The 19946-nt window shown below is 33.1% G+C and overlaps 1 long non-coding RNA gene across 1 annotated transcript; it reads left to right on the top strand.

Annotated features, from left to right (window-relative positions):
• Positions 1 to 706: 706 nt before the first annotated feature.
• On the top strand, positions 707 to 16665 carry LOC108470562 (uncharacterized). The gene is made up of 3 exons (XR_001869346.2): positions 707 to 1228; positions 1322 to 1457; positions 16380 to 16665. It is a non-coding gene; the product is annotated as an uncharacterized LOC108470562 (long non-coding RNA).
• Positions 16666 to 19946: the final 3281 nt, after the last annotated feature.

The raw sequence follows: 19946 nt of genomic DNA, 5'->3' as shown, positions 1-19946 counted from the left end.
ATTGGTGCATTGTTTAGTTCCATATACAAAAATTGGTCATACTTTGAGTTGGTAGAGAATGTTTAATTGGGAAAAGAAATGGACATAAAATATTAGTCATATATATATATTCACTTTATTTTTAACCGGTGAGATTTGAATTTAATATTTTACCATGTTTAGTTGGTTAATAACAAAATAAAAAAAAAATCCCTAGGATAATGCAATTAGGTTGTTTGGTTGCTTAGAATGAAGTGATAAAAATGGGTAGGGGAAAATTGAAATCCATATTTTACCCTTGCATAAAATTATATGTATAAAATATAAAATATTATTTTTGATATAATTGTTATGATTATTCACAATTTATGTTCAATTCTTAAATAAGATCTGTTTTAATGTATTTGAAAACACATTCTTGCATAGGTAATAATGTTAATGCTAGTCGAGTTAAGATTCAGTTAATAATATATAATATTTTTGAACGTGTAAAACAAATTATTTTTGATTTATAATAAAATATTGTTAATATATGTAAAAATAAAATAATATTTAAATTTAAAATCATTATATAACAAATAAAATAAATACGTATAAAAGTTATATTCCAAAGTATATTGATATAATAATTTTAAATAATTATTATTATATATTACATATAATATTTAGTAGAAAAAGTTTTAATATATTCAGTAGTATTTTTTTTGAAACAAAAACCAACTGATGCATTTAAAATTGGACAGAAAAGAGAAGGTTACATAACCCTCCATCATTGCCTTATCTTTCAGATGTCTTCCAACTATTGGTTGACCAAGCGATGCCTCGAGGAATAAAAAACAGAAAGCAAAATTAATGAAAACATAAAGACGATGCAGGAAAACCAGAAAACACAACTGAAAAAAATCAAAACTAGAAAACAAAGAGAACCTAGGCCAGAAACCCTTTATTCTTCTCCAAGAAACTACCAGAAACGCTTTCTTGCATCAGTGAAACATAGAGGTAGCCAATTTTCTCCTTCAATCCCGGGTGTCATCTCAATGCAACCCAACCCTTTTGTAAGCCGCTAAGTTCATCGGACTCTCGACCGCTACTTTACTTCCGGGCTCAGTCACTACAACTCTTGTCGACTCACTTCAACCCCCATCCTATCCTAGTTAACAAACCTTTCCACCTCCTTTGGGACTTTTTCCATCCGGTATATAGGAGAATCATATTGCCGACTCTCCGTCGCCAACATGTGCACATCAAGGTACAAATCGAAACATTAAACTTCGAAAATTGGAGGCTCTGCTTTTAATTTCTCTTATTAGATTGCTGATGTTTGATCTATCTTCTTCCGCAGATCTTAGCTTTTTAATAACAGATAAAGCATCTCCTTCCACATAGACCTCCTTAGACCCTAGCTCCTTCGCAAAAATAACCGCCTGTAGACACGCTCGCGCCTCTGCCATGTTCGGACTCAGAATATTCTCCCATGGGTAAACAAACATTGCCATCACCAAATCCTCTTTATTTTGTACTATTATCCCCGAACTGGATTATATTACTGTTGTTGGAAAGAAGCATCAAAGTTAACCTTAACAGTCTCACCATCTGGTGGCTCCCAACTAGCATATTTTGGCCTGTGCATGAAACTGGATAACTCTTTTAGCTATTCTATTTCTAAACTGTAGGGATTAATGAACACCATAACATCCTGCACCCGTTCCCTTACCCCTTCATGATACACCCTATTTTGATTGTACTATAAATCCCAATAGGAAAGAGCTAATTTCCTGCACATCAATATACTGCTATTTACGAACCCTACTGCCAACCATTGTTTCCAATTTTGCTCCCGATCTGTGGTCAAGAAAACCACTCCTATTTCCTGTAGGACTTGCGTTGTGAAGGCACATTCCCAAAACAGATGAGCCAAAGACTCCTCCTCAACTTTACATACTGGACAAAGAGGATCCCTTGCATGTTTCCGTATTTTCAATATACATAAAGTAGGCATAAATTCATTAGCTATTTTCCATAATCCTATTCGAATTTTGCTGGGAATGTTTAAACTCCACAATCTTGTATAGAAAGTATTTAAAATCACAGATTGTATTGTTACCTCCCAACAAACTTTGTCCCTTTGTAATAAGCCACTTGTATCCACTCTTCGTTGTATGAGCCCCAGTGTTGTCTCTCATCCATATCGCTTCATCCGTATGCACACTATAAACCAGTGGGATTGACAAGATCCTCTCCACTTGCTCATCACCGAACAAGTCTTGAATGACTTCGTGCTTCCTAAGACAGTTGTATATCTTATGTCAATATTTTGAATGTGCACTCTGCCATCATTAAGACTTGACAGCCACACAACATTCCAAATATTCACCAATGAACCATTCTTAATCTTCTAGCCTGTACCATGTTTAGCAACCTTCGGGCACCGCAAATACTTTTCCAAGTATATGAAGGGTAAGAACCCAACCTTGCACTCATAAAATCCCCCAGGGTAATATTTTGCCTTTATCAGTCATGCAAATAAACTACTTGATCTTTTTAATAAATCTCTCTTTAATATCAACAAAATGATGTTTCTTCCTTCGCCACACCCATTGTTGGAAAACCACGATACCTTTTCGGATTTTTTGAAATCCACACACTTAACACACTTTCTACTTGATCTTGCAACTCTAATTCGACATTGCCACTTAAATAACTGAGCAATTATCAAAATTAACTAATTTTGACTTATGCTACATAGCCAAGTTACACGTCCATGTGTTAGGCCGTGTGGAGCATACGGACTTGATTTCTATTTCAACACTAGGGGACACACGGTCGTGTAATCTGACTGTGTGTCACACACGGCTGAGACACACGGTCGTATCTCTGCTTGTGTGGACAAAAATAGGTTATCTACCAAGCCATTTTTCCACTCAAATTTGTATACATCTACACCAAACCAGATGGTACCAAAACAAGACATAAATATGCATTCAGTCAACCTCAGCCAAGCATCGTTTAAATCATTTTAATACCAACAAATACAAGGCACACTATATCACAATATGTCATTCAATTTATACCAAAATATCACATTCTTAAATCATCAATATGGTTACATTTCAAACATGTATTATTTTACCTATAATTCAAACATAGCAATTTTCATATCTCAACCATTTAGTATCCTTAATTACTAATTATCATCAAGCATCACATATCCATTAATAAACACATAACTAAAGCCATATGGACATATGAATGCATAACTACATCAATTAAATTAAGTCAACTCTCATGGTTATATACAAAACCAAAATATTAACATTTACAAGCCATTTCAAATAACTAAATTCATTACCAAACTATATATCAAAATGACCATAATCCTATACATGCCATATACTTAAAAACATTTAAGTTCAAAAGTACCAAAGTGATAGTAGGATAGTGTGACGAAGTCTCCGATGAACCCCGAATCCGAGCTAGTTTTGATTTCACTATAAAACACGAAAAATAAACGATGTAAGCTATAAAGCTTAGTAAGCTCGTATAAATTGATAATAAGCAAAACTCACCATTTAGTTACCATTCAAAATATGCATACAAAATACTACAAAATATATATAACCACAATGTTAACATATTTTCAATCATCTATTTAACCATGAACTCAATTCTTTCATATGTTCAATGCATATTTAATTTATGTACATACCTGTATTGATACACATTTATTTCTCACCATTTCATATTTTTGATATACCTATTGAACAATTTGGAATAATATAAATACCCGGGAATCTAACACTCTAAGTGCCAATATATATATAACCGAAGCTATCTCAATAAATCTTGCACCGAAGTGCCAATACATAGCCGAAATTATCTCAATATCATATCTCAATAATGCTCACCTTCGAGCTATCAACGGGTCTGTTCACGCAAGCTGACGGTTATGAGGAAACTACACAATGCTGCTCATGCAAGCTCACGAGCATCCGCAACACATGCCGGATAACTCAGCCACTAGTAGAATGTACGAACCAGCACCCAAATCACATAACCCCTGATGACATGTCATTTGTATCCTAATTTATTCTTAAGGTTCAACCGGGATTTCACACTTGCCGAATCGTAGTTGAACATGTTCGTAGTGTTGTATTCAAAATTTATTCAATATTAAAGCATTTAAAATAAAAATATAATAATGCTTATTACATACGAACTTACTTCAAATACAAAAATGATGAAACAAGTCGATTAGTTTGAAACTTTGTTCTTTCCCCGATTTAAATTCATATTTCGCTTTTCTTGATCTAAATGTAATCAAAATTAACTTATTTAATTATCACTCTATTCAATTTAGTCCAAAATACACATTAAGGCAACTTTACTTTTTTCCCCCTAATATTTCACATTTTTTTACAATTTAGTTCTTATTTCATAAAATTACAAATTCATGCAATTCAAACTAAACCCATGCTAATTGAATTTCAATTAGGTCTCTAGTAGCCCATATTTTTCATTTATTTCACTATTTAATCACAAAATTTACAAATTTCACAATTTAATCCCTAATTGACAATTTTGTCAGAAATCACTTTACAAATGTTGTTTATCTAACAACAAGTATGAATTTTCTATTATCAAACATCAAAACATACATAAATTCATCAATGGAAAAATCTTAAACCTTTAAGCAAATTAGTCCCTAGGTTAGCTAGATTAAGTTGCAACGATCTCAAAAATATTGAAATCATTAAAAATGAGACAAAATTCACTTACCAATTGAGCTAAGAAGCTTGGCTGAACATATCCATGGCTTTTTCTAGGTTAGAATCAGTTGAAGAAGAAGATGACACAAAATAATGGTTTTGTTTTATTTATTTTAACTTTAATACCAAATTACTTAATTAACCTTTAAAATTATTAAAATTTTCACTTATACCAAGCCATGCACATCCACTATCAACATAAATGGTCTAATTATCACAGAAGGACTTCCACTTTAAAGTTTTATAGCTATTAGATACCTTTAGCTAATAGAACATAAGTTTTACACTTTTTGCGATTTAGTCCTTTTTATCAAATTAAGCATTCAAACGATAAAATTTTTTACACCATCATACTATCATGCTGTAAACATTAAAATAATAATAAAATATTATTTTGACCTCGAATTTGTGGTTCTAAAATCACTGTTCCAGTTGACTAAAAACGAGCTATTACATATCAAGTTCTAAAGCAAAAGATCTAATAGAATCCTCCCTTTTCTTTTTAAAAGAGTGCAAAATTTCATAGGTCACAATATATTATCAATAATCTGTCTACTTGATACAAACGCACCTTGTTTTTTATCAATACAAAAGTTGAGGACCCACCAAAACCTATTAACCAACATTTTAGAAATAAAATTGTAAATAACATTACAAAGACTAATAGGTTTAAACGAGCCTATATTTTTTGGCATAGGCACTTTAGGAATCAGCACAATATTCGTTTGATTCACTTCCTCCATATCCCTTCGACCATTCAGCACCTTCAAACAGTACCTAACAACATTATTCTTTACAACATGCCAAAATTTTTGATAAAAGAACATCGGGAAACCATCCTTACTTGACGCCTTGAGTGGTGCCATAGATTTCACCGTTTCCACCATTTCATCAACTCGAAACTCAACCATTAATTCTTCATTTGACTTTTAAAAATACAAGGTTGAACTCTAGCAAGTAAACGATCACAACTCCTTACTGGTTTTGATGTGAACAACTTTTTGAAATAACTCGTTGCAAGTCCAACTATCTTCTTTTCCCCACTAACCTAATCTCTTCTCCCATCCTCCAACCTTCTAACAAAATTCGTTCTTCTTGGGGAAGAGGCAAAACTATGAAAGAAAATAGTATTACAATCCCCTATTTGGAGCCAATTGACTCTTGCTTATTGTTCCCAAAATAAATCTACCCTATCTGCTTCCATATTTAAAGCCACCTTGACCTCCGTAATTTTTGCCAGAGTCTCATCATTTGGAACTTTCTTATTCAATTCACTCATCCTAGAATTCAAATTTACCTTCTTACGATTTTGAACTACCTGACTTGTTTTGGCCTACCTACTCAGCGCATCTCCTAGATCATCAACCTTTGTTGGAAGCTCATTTCCATTCGACTCTCAACATCTTTTTAACTGATCCTCAAATCCCTTTTCCAACATCCAATCCACATTGAACCGAAACTAAAAATATCACGATATTGGGTTAACCCTCCTACGTCCAACTGTATTAATTAAAATCGAACAATAATATGAAAAACCATGTTGAAAATAATTCATTGAATACCTCGGGAAAAGATCCCACCATGCCAAATCAGTTACCCTCTATCTAGCCTTCCTCTTATAATTGTTTTTGTAACCTTCCCCTTTCCCAAGTAAACCACTGTCTAAAGAACCCCAAATCGCTCAGGTTACACTCCTCCAGTACTTCTTGAAAAGCAAACATCTGTCTCTTTTTATGGAAATGCCCTATTTTTCTCAAAAGAAAACATCATCTCATTAAAATCCCCAACACTAGCTAAGGATAACAACTACTACTCACTACTGTAGAACATTCCATGATTCACTTCTTAAATGCTCCATAAGGGAACCATAGAACCCAGTAAACATTTAAAGAGTCACTCTTTCTCTTTCATCCACTTCAATGTCTATGTGAGACTTAGAAATTTTTTTTAAATAAATAGTCAATCCATCCTTCCACCCCAACGAAACCCCCCATCTTGATCCTTTAGCATCCACATAAAATCCATTAAAAAAACCACTTCCTCCTTATTCGTTCCATACGTTGAGCACTAACTTTTGTTTTAATAAGAAACAGTAACCGAGGCTAGATTTGTCTCAACCTATTTTTGAGAGGTCTAATAGCCCCTGGCTACCCAGACCACTAACATTCCAGTTTAAAGTTTTCATTTTGACCGACCGACATGCTTAATAGCGGTCATTGATATTTCATTAACCAAGTACGAGTCCATTGAATCTTTATTATCCAGGGCCGTATAGTCCACATGTTACACCCATTGCCTTTTCTTCCCATTTACGAATTCAATAGGCATCTCTTCCATCCTCAGATCCACTCCTTTTACCTTATTAGAGCCTAACCCTCATCCTAACCCATCTCTCATTTCCTTGTTTGCTTGAACAACGTTTCTAACTATCTTATCCTGATAACCCTCCAAACCTCATCCTCTTATCTGATTAGAATGAGCAGTTTGTATATCCTCAAAACAACTCCTTTCTTTTCCCCCATTCAAACTCCATCACTATCCTACTTCCATCCCCAAAGTTGTCCCTCAGCCATCTATCGGTAGCCGACACTGCCCTCGTTGGTGGAGCTGCCACCCCATAATTAATCGTACAGGGTAAAAGTTTTCCCCATGACCCAATTTATAGCATAAAAAATATAACAAAGTTATCTTTTGATATTAAAAAAGCGCATATGTAGATTTATTTTGCTCGAAAACAACACGTTTCTTCCTCTTCAGTGGGTTTTGGACATCCAACTGCACCATTATATGCATGAACTTCTTCACCCTCTTTGTCACTAACGTAACATCATATTCTAAAAGTTTCCCAATAAAGTTCCCAAATTGACGTGCCACCCCTTCTGACATGAAACCCAATGGCAGGTTATGGACGTGCACCCAATAGATAGCATAAATAAGAGGAACTTGCAATTGATCCTCTTCTTTCTCCAACTTATGAAAAATAATAAGGTGCCTATTAAAAAACTAGGGTGTTCCATCTATCACCCTATTCAAATTTATCTTATTATAAAAACAAAATAGAACTCGTTTCTTTCTAATCTCCGTATTGGCCACCCCGCCCAACGGGTGCCATAGATCTGCCAAAACATTCCTCATCGATGGGAAATGTACTACACTATCTGTTAACACTCGTCTTACTAGAAACAGATTGTAATCCTCTTCAATCACTTCTTCATTTTCTTGAGCCAGTACCGACTCTTTCTTTTTGTCGACTATGTTGAGATCACTAACTCCTCTTCCATCGTTCACTCACTTCAAACCTCCGCAACTCACCAAAAAACCAAAAAAAACTAATCTTGTAGAGAAAACCAAGAAGCAAACGTGCCACCCAAGCAGACAGGGAAAACAAAAAAAAAGTGTTATAAAGCGGTCTCATTAAAAAATTATATCTTAATATTATTTTAATGTTTACTATTTAGTAGTATTTTAAATATATAAAGTTATCTTAAAAACTAAACAAGAAATACTTTTGATATAATTATTTTTAGGGTTAATTTTATCAAATTTCCTTAAGGTCAAATTTAAAATTTGTTTTAAACTTCAAAACATTTTAATTAAAACTTCAAGCTATTAATATTATTTTAATAATTTCCTTTCAATCAATCATTTTGTTAGTTTTTCTATTGAATCATATTTTAATAAACTTCAAGGCACAATTTGCATATTTTCCATTCCATCAAACATTTGACAAAACATACTAAAATATACTATCAAGATTAGCCAAATCACATGGCTTAACCTTTATACAAAATATACCAAAATCATGATTTCAAGTAACCATATTTATCATCTTTAAAACTAGCCTATACATGCCATATTTACAATTATCCACAAGTTCAAAAGTACCAATCGACAATTAGATAGTGTGATATCAAATTTCGACTTGTCCGAAACGAATGAACTAACGAACCTCTATAAAATATAGAAAAAGAAACAGAGTAAGTTTTATAGCTTAGTAAGTCTGTATAATTCAGAATTAAACTTAGCATTAATACCAAATCAAGTTAAATAAATAAGGTAAACTCATTACAATTTCCAAATGCTTAACACAAGCATTCATGAATAGGTTAGTCATATAAATACATGAAATCATCAACTATCTCAATTTAATACTCAATATATATACATATCATACCAAATTCATATATCATGTACATCATAGTCAACATTTCACTCTCAATCATAGAATCAGTAAGTCACTCAATAACAGTACTCATTAGTATAAATAGTATTAATGCCCGTTGAACCCATTAGAACTACAAAGGATATTCGGGTGATATACATCAGTATTCCGTCAATTCATTATCATTTTCACTCTTTTGAGCCAAGATCGGTAAGCTTTTCCTGAGTTGATGGACAGTAAGCTCTATTAAGCTAAAACAGTAAGCTCTGACGAGCTAAAACATTAGTAAGCTCATACGAGCTTTGGTGAGTCCACAACAAATGCAGGAGCTCAACCAAATCGGTAACCCTAGTGACATGTCATTCTTATCCTACGAATTTATACGGTTTAAATGGGGCTCGGTAACCATCAATCTATGTCAATTAGGCACTCGTATTCCAAGTATATCAATTCCTCAATTATATACATACATTTCAAATAAATACAAATATTTAAAAGTTCGATTCTAATTATACGAACTTACCTCGTATTGTTCGGATAACAACTAACGGCTATTCGTCAATCTTTCCTTTTCCCCGATCTAAACTTAATCTCTGCTTATCTTGATCTATATATTATCAAATTCAGTACATTCAGTATTTAATAAATTCAATTCAGCCCATAATACATAAGTTTGGCACATTTACACGTTGACCCTTATACTTTTCATATTTCTATAATTTAGTCATTTTCACATAAAATTGCAAATTCATGCAATTTAGTACAATTTCATGCTAGTTGAATTTCATAGGGACTTTTAGCAACTCATATCTTTGATTATTTCACACTTTTAACCACTACATTTTACATTTTCACAATTTAATCCCTTTTTGACACTTTTATCAAAAATCACTTTACAAAACTAGTTTAACTATTAACAAATATTCAAAATCCATCATCAAACATCCAATTACTCAAACATTCAACAATGGCAACATGAAAAATCTTTAATAATTTCAAAATATAAGGTACAGGCTAACTAGAATACGAACTAACGATCTCAAAAATATAAAAATCACTTAAAACTGAGTCAAAATACATACCTAATTGAAGAATTCAAGGTTTCCAAATTTAAAACACTAAGTTAGCTTCTTTTTCTTCCAATTTTTGGTGCATGAAGATGATAATAATGTTTTAAATTAACTTTGCTTTATTTAATATAATATTATTAAACATTTTAACAAATTAACCTTAATGTTAAACCATTAAATTCACATAATGGTTGTCCAAAATTGTACACTCATGTTATCAATGGTATATTTACAACATAAGGACTTCTAATTTAATGATCTATAGCAATTTAATACCTTTAACTAATAGAACATGCATTTTACACTTTACGCAATTTAGTCCTTTTTTACCGAATTAAGCATTCAAACAGTAAAATTTCTTTACGAAACTTTCACACAATAATTTTATTATGCTATAAAATTAAATAAAATAATAAAATAAATATTTTGACATTAGATTTATGGTTCTGAAACTATTATTCTAATTTGACTAAAAAACGGGCTGTTACAAATACCAATACCCCTTTCTAACTTCCTCAAAATTAAATGTAAATACCTTGTCTAAAAACTAACAAATCTGAGAATTGAGGTAATAAATTGAAAGGTTTGTGAAAGACCTTTTCGAACACACACCCCAACGAGTCATCTTGAACTTTAACATATCTCCAATAAGCTGCTTGTTTCCTTTCCATGTGTTGTAACATATCCATAATGGTCGACAAATATGGTTGTGCGGTGGTGCTAGAGGAAGGATTTCTAGATGTTGCATCTAGGTCAATAGATTGTTTTGCTCGCACTTGTCAAGCAATATCACCCATTACTCGAGCAATACCACTTGCATTTATACAACTATTCTCATTAATACACGAGTTTTTCGACACAGCAGAGTGATAAGCGAGGGAGAATACACATACCCTGTTTGCTTTATAGCACAATATCATATCTCCTTGAGGATTAGCTTCCCCACATTAATAGACCTTTCTGTTAATATGACATACAATAGGAGCATCTGTTCCATTGAGATCGTGAAGCCATGTGATAAGGGCATTAGGCTTGACTGTAAAAAGTAGAACTATACCTTTGCATCTGGGATCAGAAACTCCTTTCAACAGGAATGATTTCTTTTCCTCGAGATTACCCATTCAGTTCTAGGAGCCGTTATCTCTCATAAGACTTCCCTAAGGAACTCATTGTCGGCATTTTATAGCTTGATTGAGTAATCATTGTCATCTATATTTGGTAACCCAAATAATGCGTTGATGGTTGTTGAAGTCAGGTATGATTTTCTTTTGTTTTACTTGAATTGATTTTTTTGTGGATAGAGTGAGGGTTGCATAAAACTCATGAACAATGTCTTCATTAAGAGGCGTCCTGACATCACAAAATTATTTTCAATTAAGCCCGTCGACCAATTTTCGTATAAACGATGGCATGGTGAGTCTGTCATTACATGCCAACATGGAACCTTTGTTTGGGAGCATTGGTTGTCTCTGAAAGATGGTTTGGAATCGCTATCTCGCCTCGACACACTAGAACGTCTTAAAGCTTTCAATATAAGGAGTCGACCATTTTCTTTTATGAGACATGGTTGTGAAGTCAATTTATTTGCCTGAAAAAGAGCTAGTCACAATGTTGAAGAGTGAAACTAAAAAGAACAACACTGACTCGAGGGCTGCGAGAGGTTGAACGGACAAGAATATAAACTCTGTTGATGGTGGTGATGTCATGAAAATTATATGAGCAGTTGACCTATAGTGGAATAAACACCGGTATGGATAGGTGGCTTGTCGTGTTGTCTACACAATGCTAGTGGAACATGGTCGAGCGTTGGGGCAGTGGCATGTTGCTATTCGAGGGGCACCTAGACAGAAGACTACACGAGAGTGGCTGCTGGAGGTGCACCACAATGCTAGAGGATGCCTGGTTCAGTGAAAGACGATTATCGACGATGAACAGGGGAATGATGATCGTTAATTATGAGAGGTAGTTCTTTAAGTATGAAAAGGGTGGCTACAGTTGAATGAAGACAAAAAGGGTTGTCATTGAGTAAAAACAAAACAATGAACAAACATGAAAAAGAATAATAAAACCTTATTTCTTTTTTTATAGGTCAAATTGGCCTCACCTTATGTTGTTTAGGTTACTATTTTAATTAGGACTCCTAATCCTATATATTATTCTGGTTGCTTCTAAAATATGTGAGTTAAGTTTTATTCCGCTCAAGTTCACCACTCCAAAAATCATTCAACCGTTGATCGTTAACTTTAAACGCTCCTTCTTTGTCATTCTGCAACTCGACTACTTCGTATGGGAATACTTTGATGATTGTGAAAGGCTCTGACCATTGGGACTTAAGTTTTCTTGGGAAGAACTTTAGTTTGGAGTTGTATAGTAAAACTTGTTGACCTTCTTCAAATTCTTGGGACTCGATGTGCTTGTCATGCCTCATCTCCATTTTCTCTTTGAATATTTTGGCATTTTCATGAGAAAAGAGTCTCATCTCTTCTAATACATTGAGTTGCAACATCCATTTCTTATCAGCAAGCTTCAAATTCAAATTGAGTTGCTTAAGAGCCCAATAAGCTCTATGTTCAAGTTCCACTAGTAAATGACAAGCTTTTCCAAATAACAAGCGATAGAGAGAAATCTACAATGGTGTTTTGAATGCTGTTTGGTAGGCTCACAAGGTGTCGTCAAGACTCTAGGACTAGTCTTTTCGATTCAGACACACCACGTTCTCTAATATGTTTTTTATTTCTCTGTTTGACAACTCAACTTGCCTATTAGTCTGCGGGTGATAAGTCGTAGCAACCTTTTACTTCACATTATATTTATATAATAACCAGGGTAGCCACTTATTCATAAAGTGAGTCCCTTCGTCACTGATTATATCCATTGAAGTCCCAAATCAAGTGAATGCGTGTTTCTATAAAAAAACGCATGAACACCTTAGAGTTATTTGTTGGCCTTCACCCATTTGGAAACGTAATTGACTGCTACCAAATTGTATGAATTACGATAAGATGGAAGGAATGGACTAATAAAATTGATGCCTTATACATCAAACAATTCCACTTCAAGGATATTATTCAAAGACATTTCATACATTCTTGAAATATGTCCAACCTGTTGACACCGATTGAATTTCCTAACATATGTATGTGCATCCCTAGACAATGTCAGTTAGAGGAACTCAACTTGTAACACCTTGGTTGCCGTACATGTACCCTTGAAATGTCCTCCACATAGAGATGAATGAAAGTGGTAAAGGATATCCTTCACCTCACTTTTAGCTGCACACCTTTTAATCATCTAATCTGCACACTGCTTGAATAAATATGGTTCCTCCCAAGAATAGAACCACACATCATGTAAGAATTTCTTCCGCTGTTAGTGTGTCATCTCTAGAAGCATAAGTCTACTGGCTAAAAAGTTAACAAAACAAGGAGTTTCATATATATGGCTTACCTTAAAGATGTCTTCATGTAGGAAATATTCATTAATAGGAATAAGGGAATGAGTTTCCTCTTGTTGCTCCAATCTTGACAGATGATCTGCCACTTGATTCTCCACCCCCTTTCTGTCTTGAATATCAAGATCAAATTCTTGGAGTAAAAGCACCCATCAAATTAATCTCGATTTAGCATCTTTTTTCGCAAGTAGATATTTTATGGCAGAATGATTAGTATAGACCGTTGGCTTAGTCCTTACAAGATAAGAACAAAATTTATCAAAAGTAAAAATGATAACAAGTAGCTCTTTTTCAGTTACTGTGTAGTTCAATTATTCTCCTATTAAGGTTCAACGTACGTGATAGATAGGATATTATTCCTTCGCTGTACCATTACAACTCTTACTATGAAGTCGCTAGTGTCGCATATCAACTCAAAAGGAGAATTCCAATATGGTGTAACAATGATCGGTGCCGAAATTAATCAATGTTTCAAGTCTTCAAAAGCTTTTAGGCATTCCTCATCAAAGTTAAATGTTGTGTCTTTCTCCAATAAATTGCAAAGTGGCTTGGAGATTTTGGAAAAGTCCTTGATGAACCTCTGATAGAATCCAGTATGACCTAGAAAACTCCTAACGCCTTTTTATTAAAATAAGAGGTGGGAGCTTTTTGAAAAAATTGATTACTGCTTTTTCCCTATCTTGATATTTGTATCCTAATACGATACCTTCCTTAACCATAAAATTACATTTCTCCTAGTTAAGGACAAGTTTGTTTTCCTCACACTTTTTAAGCACCATGGCCAAATTATTCAAATAGTCGTCATAAGAATCCCAAAACTTGAAAAGTCATCCATGAATAATTCCAAAAATTGCTTAACCATGTCAGTAAATATTGTCATCATGCACCTTTGAAAAGTTGCAGGCGCATTGTATAAACCAAAACACATTCTTAGGAAAGCAAACGTATCGTATGGTCAAGTGAAAGGGGTTTTGTACTGATCTTATGGAGCTACAACTATCTGGTTGTACCCCGAATATCCATCGAAGAAATAATAGTACTCTCGCCCCACAAGAATATCTAACATCTGATCTAAGAATGACAATGAAAAATTGTCTTTCCAAGTTACTCTATTCAACTTTCAACAATCCACACAAATTCGCTAGTCGATAACTGTCTGTGTTGGGGCCATCTCATTATTTTTATTTTCTACAACTGTGATTCCCTTTTTCTTTGGCATTGAATCGGACTCACCCAAGAGCTGGCAGAGATGGGGTAAATAATCCCCACATCTAACCATTTCATGATTTCCTTCTTGACTACTTCTTTCATTATCGGGTTTAGTCTTTTCTGTACATCATTTGCTTCCTTTTTAGCATCTTCTAATAAGATTTTATGTATGCACAGAGAAAGACCAATGCCTCAAATATCTACGATAGTCCTCTCGATTGCCCTTTTGAACTTTTTAAGAACTTCAAGCAACTTTTCTTTTTTGAGTCTCGGTTAACTTGTAACGGTTCGTTTTTAGTGAAATTAGAATAGTGGTTTTAGGAACACAAATATAAGGTTAAAAAAATTATTTTATTATTATTTTAATGTCTATAGCATGATAGAAATACCATATAAAAATTTCGTTAAGAAATTTTATCGTTTACATGTTCATTGTTAAAAAGGACTAAATCACGTAAAGTACAAAAGTTAAGTTCTAATAGATAAAGGTATTAAATATCTATGGAACTTAATAGTAGAGGTCCTTATATGGTAATTATCCCATTAATGAGTTAGTGGTTGATAATGGCTTGGCAATTTTGTAATTATCAATGTTTTCAAAGTTAATTAAGTAAATTAGTAAATAAAGATAAAATAAATAAAACAATTAAAGTTGTCATCTTTAATTTTGTTTCTTCAACCGATTTTGAAGAAGAAGAAAGCCATTTTTGTCCTTAACATTCAGCCAAGCTTCTATTGTCCATTTAGGTATGGTTTTTGTCCGTTTTTGATAATATCTATGTTTTCAGGATCGTTGTAGCTTAATCTAGCTAGTCTGAGGACTAATTTGTGAAACTGTTAAAGTATTAGGATTTTCCATTAATGAGCATGCTTGAGTTTTGAAGTTTGATGAAAGAAAATGAATGGTTGTTGTTAGATAAACAACTTTTGTAAATAAATTTTTAGTAAAATTGTCAAATAGAGATTAAATTGGAAAATAGAGAACATCTCGAATTAGTAGCATCCGTATCTAAGTGCACTCATCAAGGTAAGTTCGTGTAATTAAATTGTACATTTATATGTTTTAAATTAAATTAGATGTTTGTGAATTGTGTAATATGAATACCGATTGCATATCCGATGACGTACGACGACTATCGAACCCCGTTTGAACATTAGAAATTCGTAGGATACAAATGACATGTAATTAGGGTTACCAATCTCAGCTCGCATGAGCTTACCATTATTCAGCTTAGAGGAGTTTACTGTTATTCAGCTCAGAGGAGTTTACCGTTTATAGCTTGTAAGAGTATACCAATTCAAAGCTCGTATAAGCATACATGTACAAGAATTGATGGATTACAGTTTAGTACACCTCGTGTGTACTACCTGCGTATCTAACGATATTCTAAATGGTTCAATGGACACAGTTCTGTTATGAGATTATATGAGTTCGATATGAACTATTACATGTATTTACATAAAATACATGAAAGTGATGTTACATGATACATTGATATCTGAAATGAATAATACATGTATATGAAATATGATTACTTGTTGAATTTATCCATATGTATTGGATTTTATATGTGATTTACATAGCTAATATGTTGGTGAACATGAGTTTAGGCTTTTGGTCAAATTGGTTGGGATGTTATGTTTACTTACTTAAATTGTGGTTAAATGGTAAGTTAAATTCTATATTATACGAACTTATTAAGCTTAAATGTTTACTCTGTGTTATTTTTTGTGTTTTATAGTGATTCGGAAGCTCGTTTAGGTTGGAACCTTGTCAGAGCTATATCACACTATCCATTGGTTCATTCGGTACTTTTGGTTGGTTATTTTTGGTTATTCACGGCCGTGTGACCCTTGTAGTGTTGAAAATTTTAAATGTTTTCGAAAAATTTTGAGTTTTTGATTTAGTTCCAATTTATTTCCAATGCGTATTTTGGGCATCGTGGGCTTGTATAAGGGACAATCTGTATGATTTTGAGTGGTTTTGACACGATTACTATATGATATAAAATGTTTGCATTTTCTGTTTGTTTGATTTGTAAACTCTGGTAATGCTTTGTAATCCTGTACCAACGACGGATTTGGGTTAAGGGTGTTGCATAACTCACTTGAAATGATCATAGTTAAAGTCAAAGAAAGACCCAAATAAGCATATTTTAAGTGGGACTATAATTGTAACACCCTTTAACCCCAAACGGTCACCGGAATAGGATTACAAGACATTACCGGACATATACACTAGCATTTATGCAAGATTGAGTAAAAAATTTGCATTCCAATTCAAAACTTCTCAAATTACACTATAAAGTCCCTAATATGGGCCTACAGGGCCCAATATATGATTTAGAAGTAATTCGGGATTAAGTTAGCAACTTTAGAAATTTTATCATAAAGATAGGGTCATATGCCCGTGTGGCTTGGGACATGGCCGTGTGGCCAGCCCGTGGGGCTCCCATGGCCGTAAGGCCAGGCCGTGGACAAATTTGACTTGCACACACGGCCTTGGGGACAGCCCGTGTGACATAAACAGAGAGCCACACGGCCTGACCATACGTCTATGTGACTTGGCCATGTGAAAACATGATTTTTAACCATTTTTAAGCTATTTTCACATGCTAAACATATCTAATTTACACCCGAACATTTACTAGTAGTTCTTAAATCAAATATCATTCATTATGCCATTCAAACTTAGCAAATATTCATTCATTCACTTCAATACCTCTTAAGGATTATGTACCACAATTCATATCGAAATTATACTACATTATCATACTAGTCAAACTCATGTAAGTTTAACTTTCAAAACATGCATATTTCATACCATGTTTCAACATCTTTCATGCTCATTCTTATCATTTACAAAATAAAATCTTATCAGCCTAGGTACATGCCATTTTACCAAAAGAAAGGTACTTCACCACTTTGAGTTTGGGATTGACTTGGATGCTGAGCCCTTAACTTTCTTTCGTACCTAATCTTGCGCACGGAAAACAAACCGTACGCTGAGTATACACTCAGTGGTATTTTTATAAACTGATGCTTAAAACAATAATAAGCAGTATATATGTATTGTGACTCAAAACTTTCACTTTTATAATCTTAATAGCTTAATCACTTACCTTTAACTTATAACTCTTAAATATAATTAAGCAATTCCTTGTATACATTTCATATCATTCGATATCTTTCAACGATTGTTTAATAGTCACATATTCAATAGTTGTCGGTCTTCAGTACTTCATTTACCCCTATTAACATAACTTGGACCTGGACGGATACACAGATTCAACCCACACATCGGGATATCATACAGTGTTTCATCAGCCTAAGACGAAATACACCGTAAGCGTAATAAAGAATAATAATAGTCGTCAGAGTACCTCTTGAAATGAATCAAACAATAACGATGAGTCGACACATATAGTGTCTCATCGACACACAGTCGAAATATCCCTGAATACTTCCAATCCTATGGCATGCCAATTATATCGGACTTAGTCAAACACTGTTAATAGGGTATTTGAATCATTTCATTTTGGAACAAAAATAGTAACAATTTCTATCACATTATTTATCATACATACTAATTAATTAAAAACAACAATTACAATTATTAAATTATTAAATTATTAAACATAGTTTATAGAAATACAAACCGTAGTTCTCAAGTTTACTCGATATACTCGTTCACTTTCACTACGCTAGCTATGAGAAATTAAACAATTTAAAAATTATCAACATACTATATCACATTACACATTTCAATTTCTACACAACTTTTTCTTAAATTCCAAGTTGGTCCTTCTACCATAACTACGCTTTTTCTTCAAAGTAAATCCTATATTCTCATTCAATTATCACTTTAAACAAGTTTCAACTCTTCATATTCAATATAAAACATCAATTCTACAATTTAGACAATTTAGTCCCTACTATAACAAAACTTATATCTCTCTTTACGATTCAATCCTTCTCCCACTTCTAACTTGAATTCCTATAAATTAAACCCATAATTCTTCAATTTATACAACTTAATAAACATCTAAAATTTCACTATCTTGCTAAATTTCAACACAATTGAAGTAGGGATTTGTTCTAGGATTCTAAAAACATCAAAATTACAAGAAAAAGAGATCAAATTGACTTATCAATTAAGCTTGAAACTCTAAAACCTTAATTTTTTCTTTTTTTTTCTTTCCCTTTTTTCTTCTTTCTTTCCTTGCTATTCGTGCCCTTCTTTTTCCTTTTTCTTTATGTTTTATTTCTTTTATTTATTTTAACTATTATATTATATCATTATTATTATTATATTTTAATTATAATTATTATTTCTTAAATATTAAGTAAATACATATATATTCATACATTTGTACCAATTCAAATAATACACATGTATTTATACTTACCACACACTTGTCACATAAGGCTTATTTGCTAATTTAATCCCTTGAATTTTCTTTATTCTACAATTAAACTTTTACACTATATTCAATCTAGTCCTTTCACTAAATTAGCCTTAATTCAAGCTAATTCACTTAACCAAAGTCTAATTAACTACACTACTAGCTTCGCAAATATTTCTAATAAATATTTACGAATTCATTTTGCGAAAATTATGACTCGAAAATTCAATTTTCTGGTAACCTTAAAATTTGGGTCGTTACAATAATACCTTCAATTCCAATTTAGGTGGCTTCTCAATCGATGTCCTTAGTTGTGTATACTTACGAGGTGACAACTTTAATGATTTAAATCGAACCTTCGAAGTGAATCCCTTTGAATTATCCCCTAACAAAACCAAACGTTCATTATCTTCATCATCATTCGTCGGCTCAGATACAAAAACATGTTCTAACATATCATAAAAAAAGTTATGCTCCAATTCTGAAGAAACTAATGTTTTTATCTCAAACATAGTAGACCATTCTTCAACTGCATCTGGAAACCTCATGGCATTAAATACATTAAAGGTCACCTGATCATCTTGAATTTGCACGGTAAGTTCATGTTTTTGTAAATCGATCAATTTCCTACTAATTGCCTAGAGAGGCCTCCCCAAAATAATTTGTACTTCTTTGTTTGCCTCAAAATCCAATACAATAAAATCAGCTAGAAAAATGAATTTATCCACATATACCAACACATCTTCAATTTTCCCATTAGAATGTGCTATCGATCTATCTACCAGTTGAAGTGTAATAGTCATCGGTCTGACCTCACCAATCCCCAATTTCCTAAACATGGACATAAGCATCAAGTTGATACTTGCACGCAAATCATACAAGGTTATTCCACAATAGGAGTCT

The sequence above is a fragment of the Gossypium arboreum genome, chromosome 6, assembly GCF_025698485.1.
Source record: "Gossypium arboreum isolate Shixiya-1 chromosome 6, ASM2569848v2, whole genome shotgun sequence".
Taxonomy (NCBI): Eukaryota; Viridiplantae; Streptophyta; class Magnoliopsida; order Malvales; family Malvaceae; genus Gossypium; species Gossypium arboreum.
This window is presented reverse-complemented; position numbering and strand designations above follow the sequence as displayed.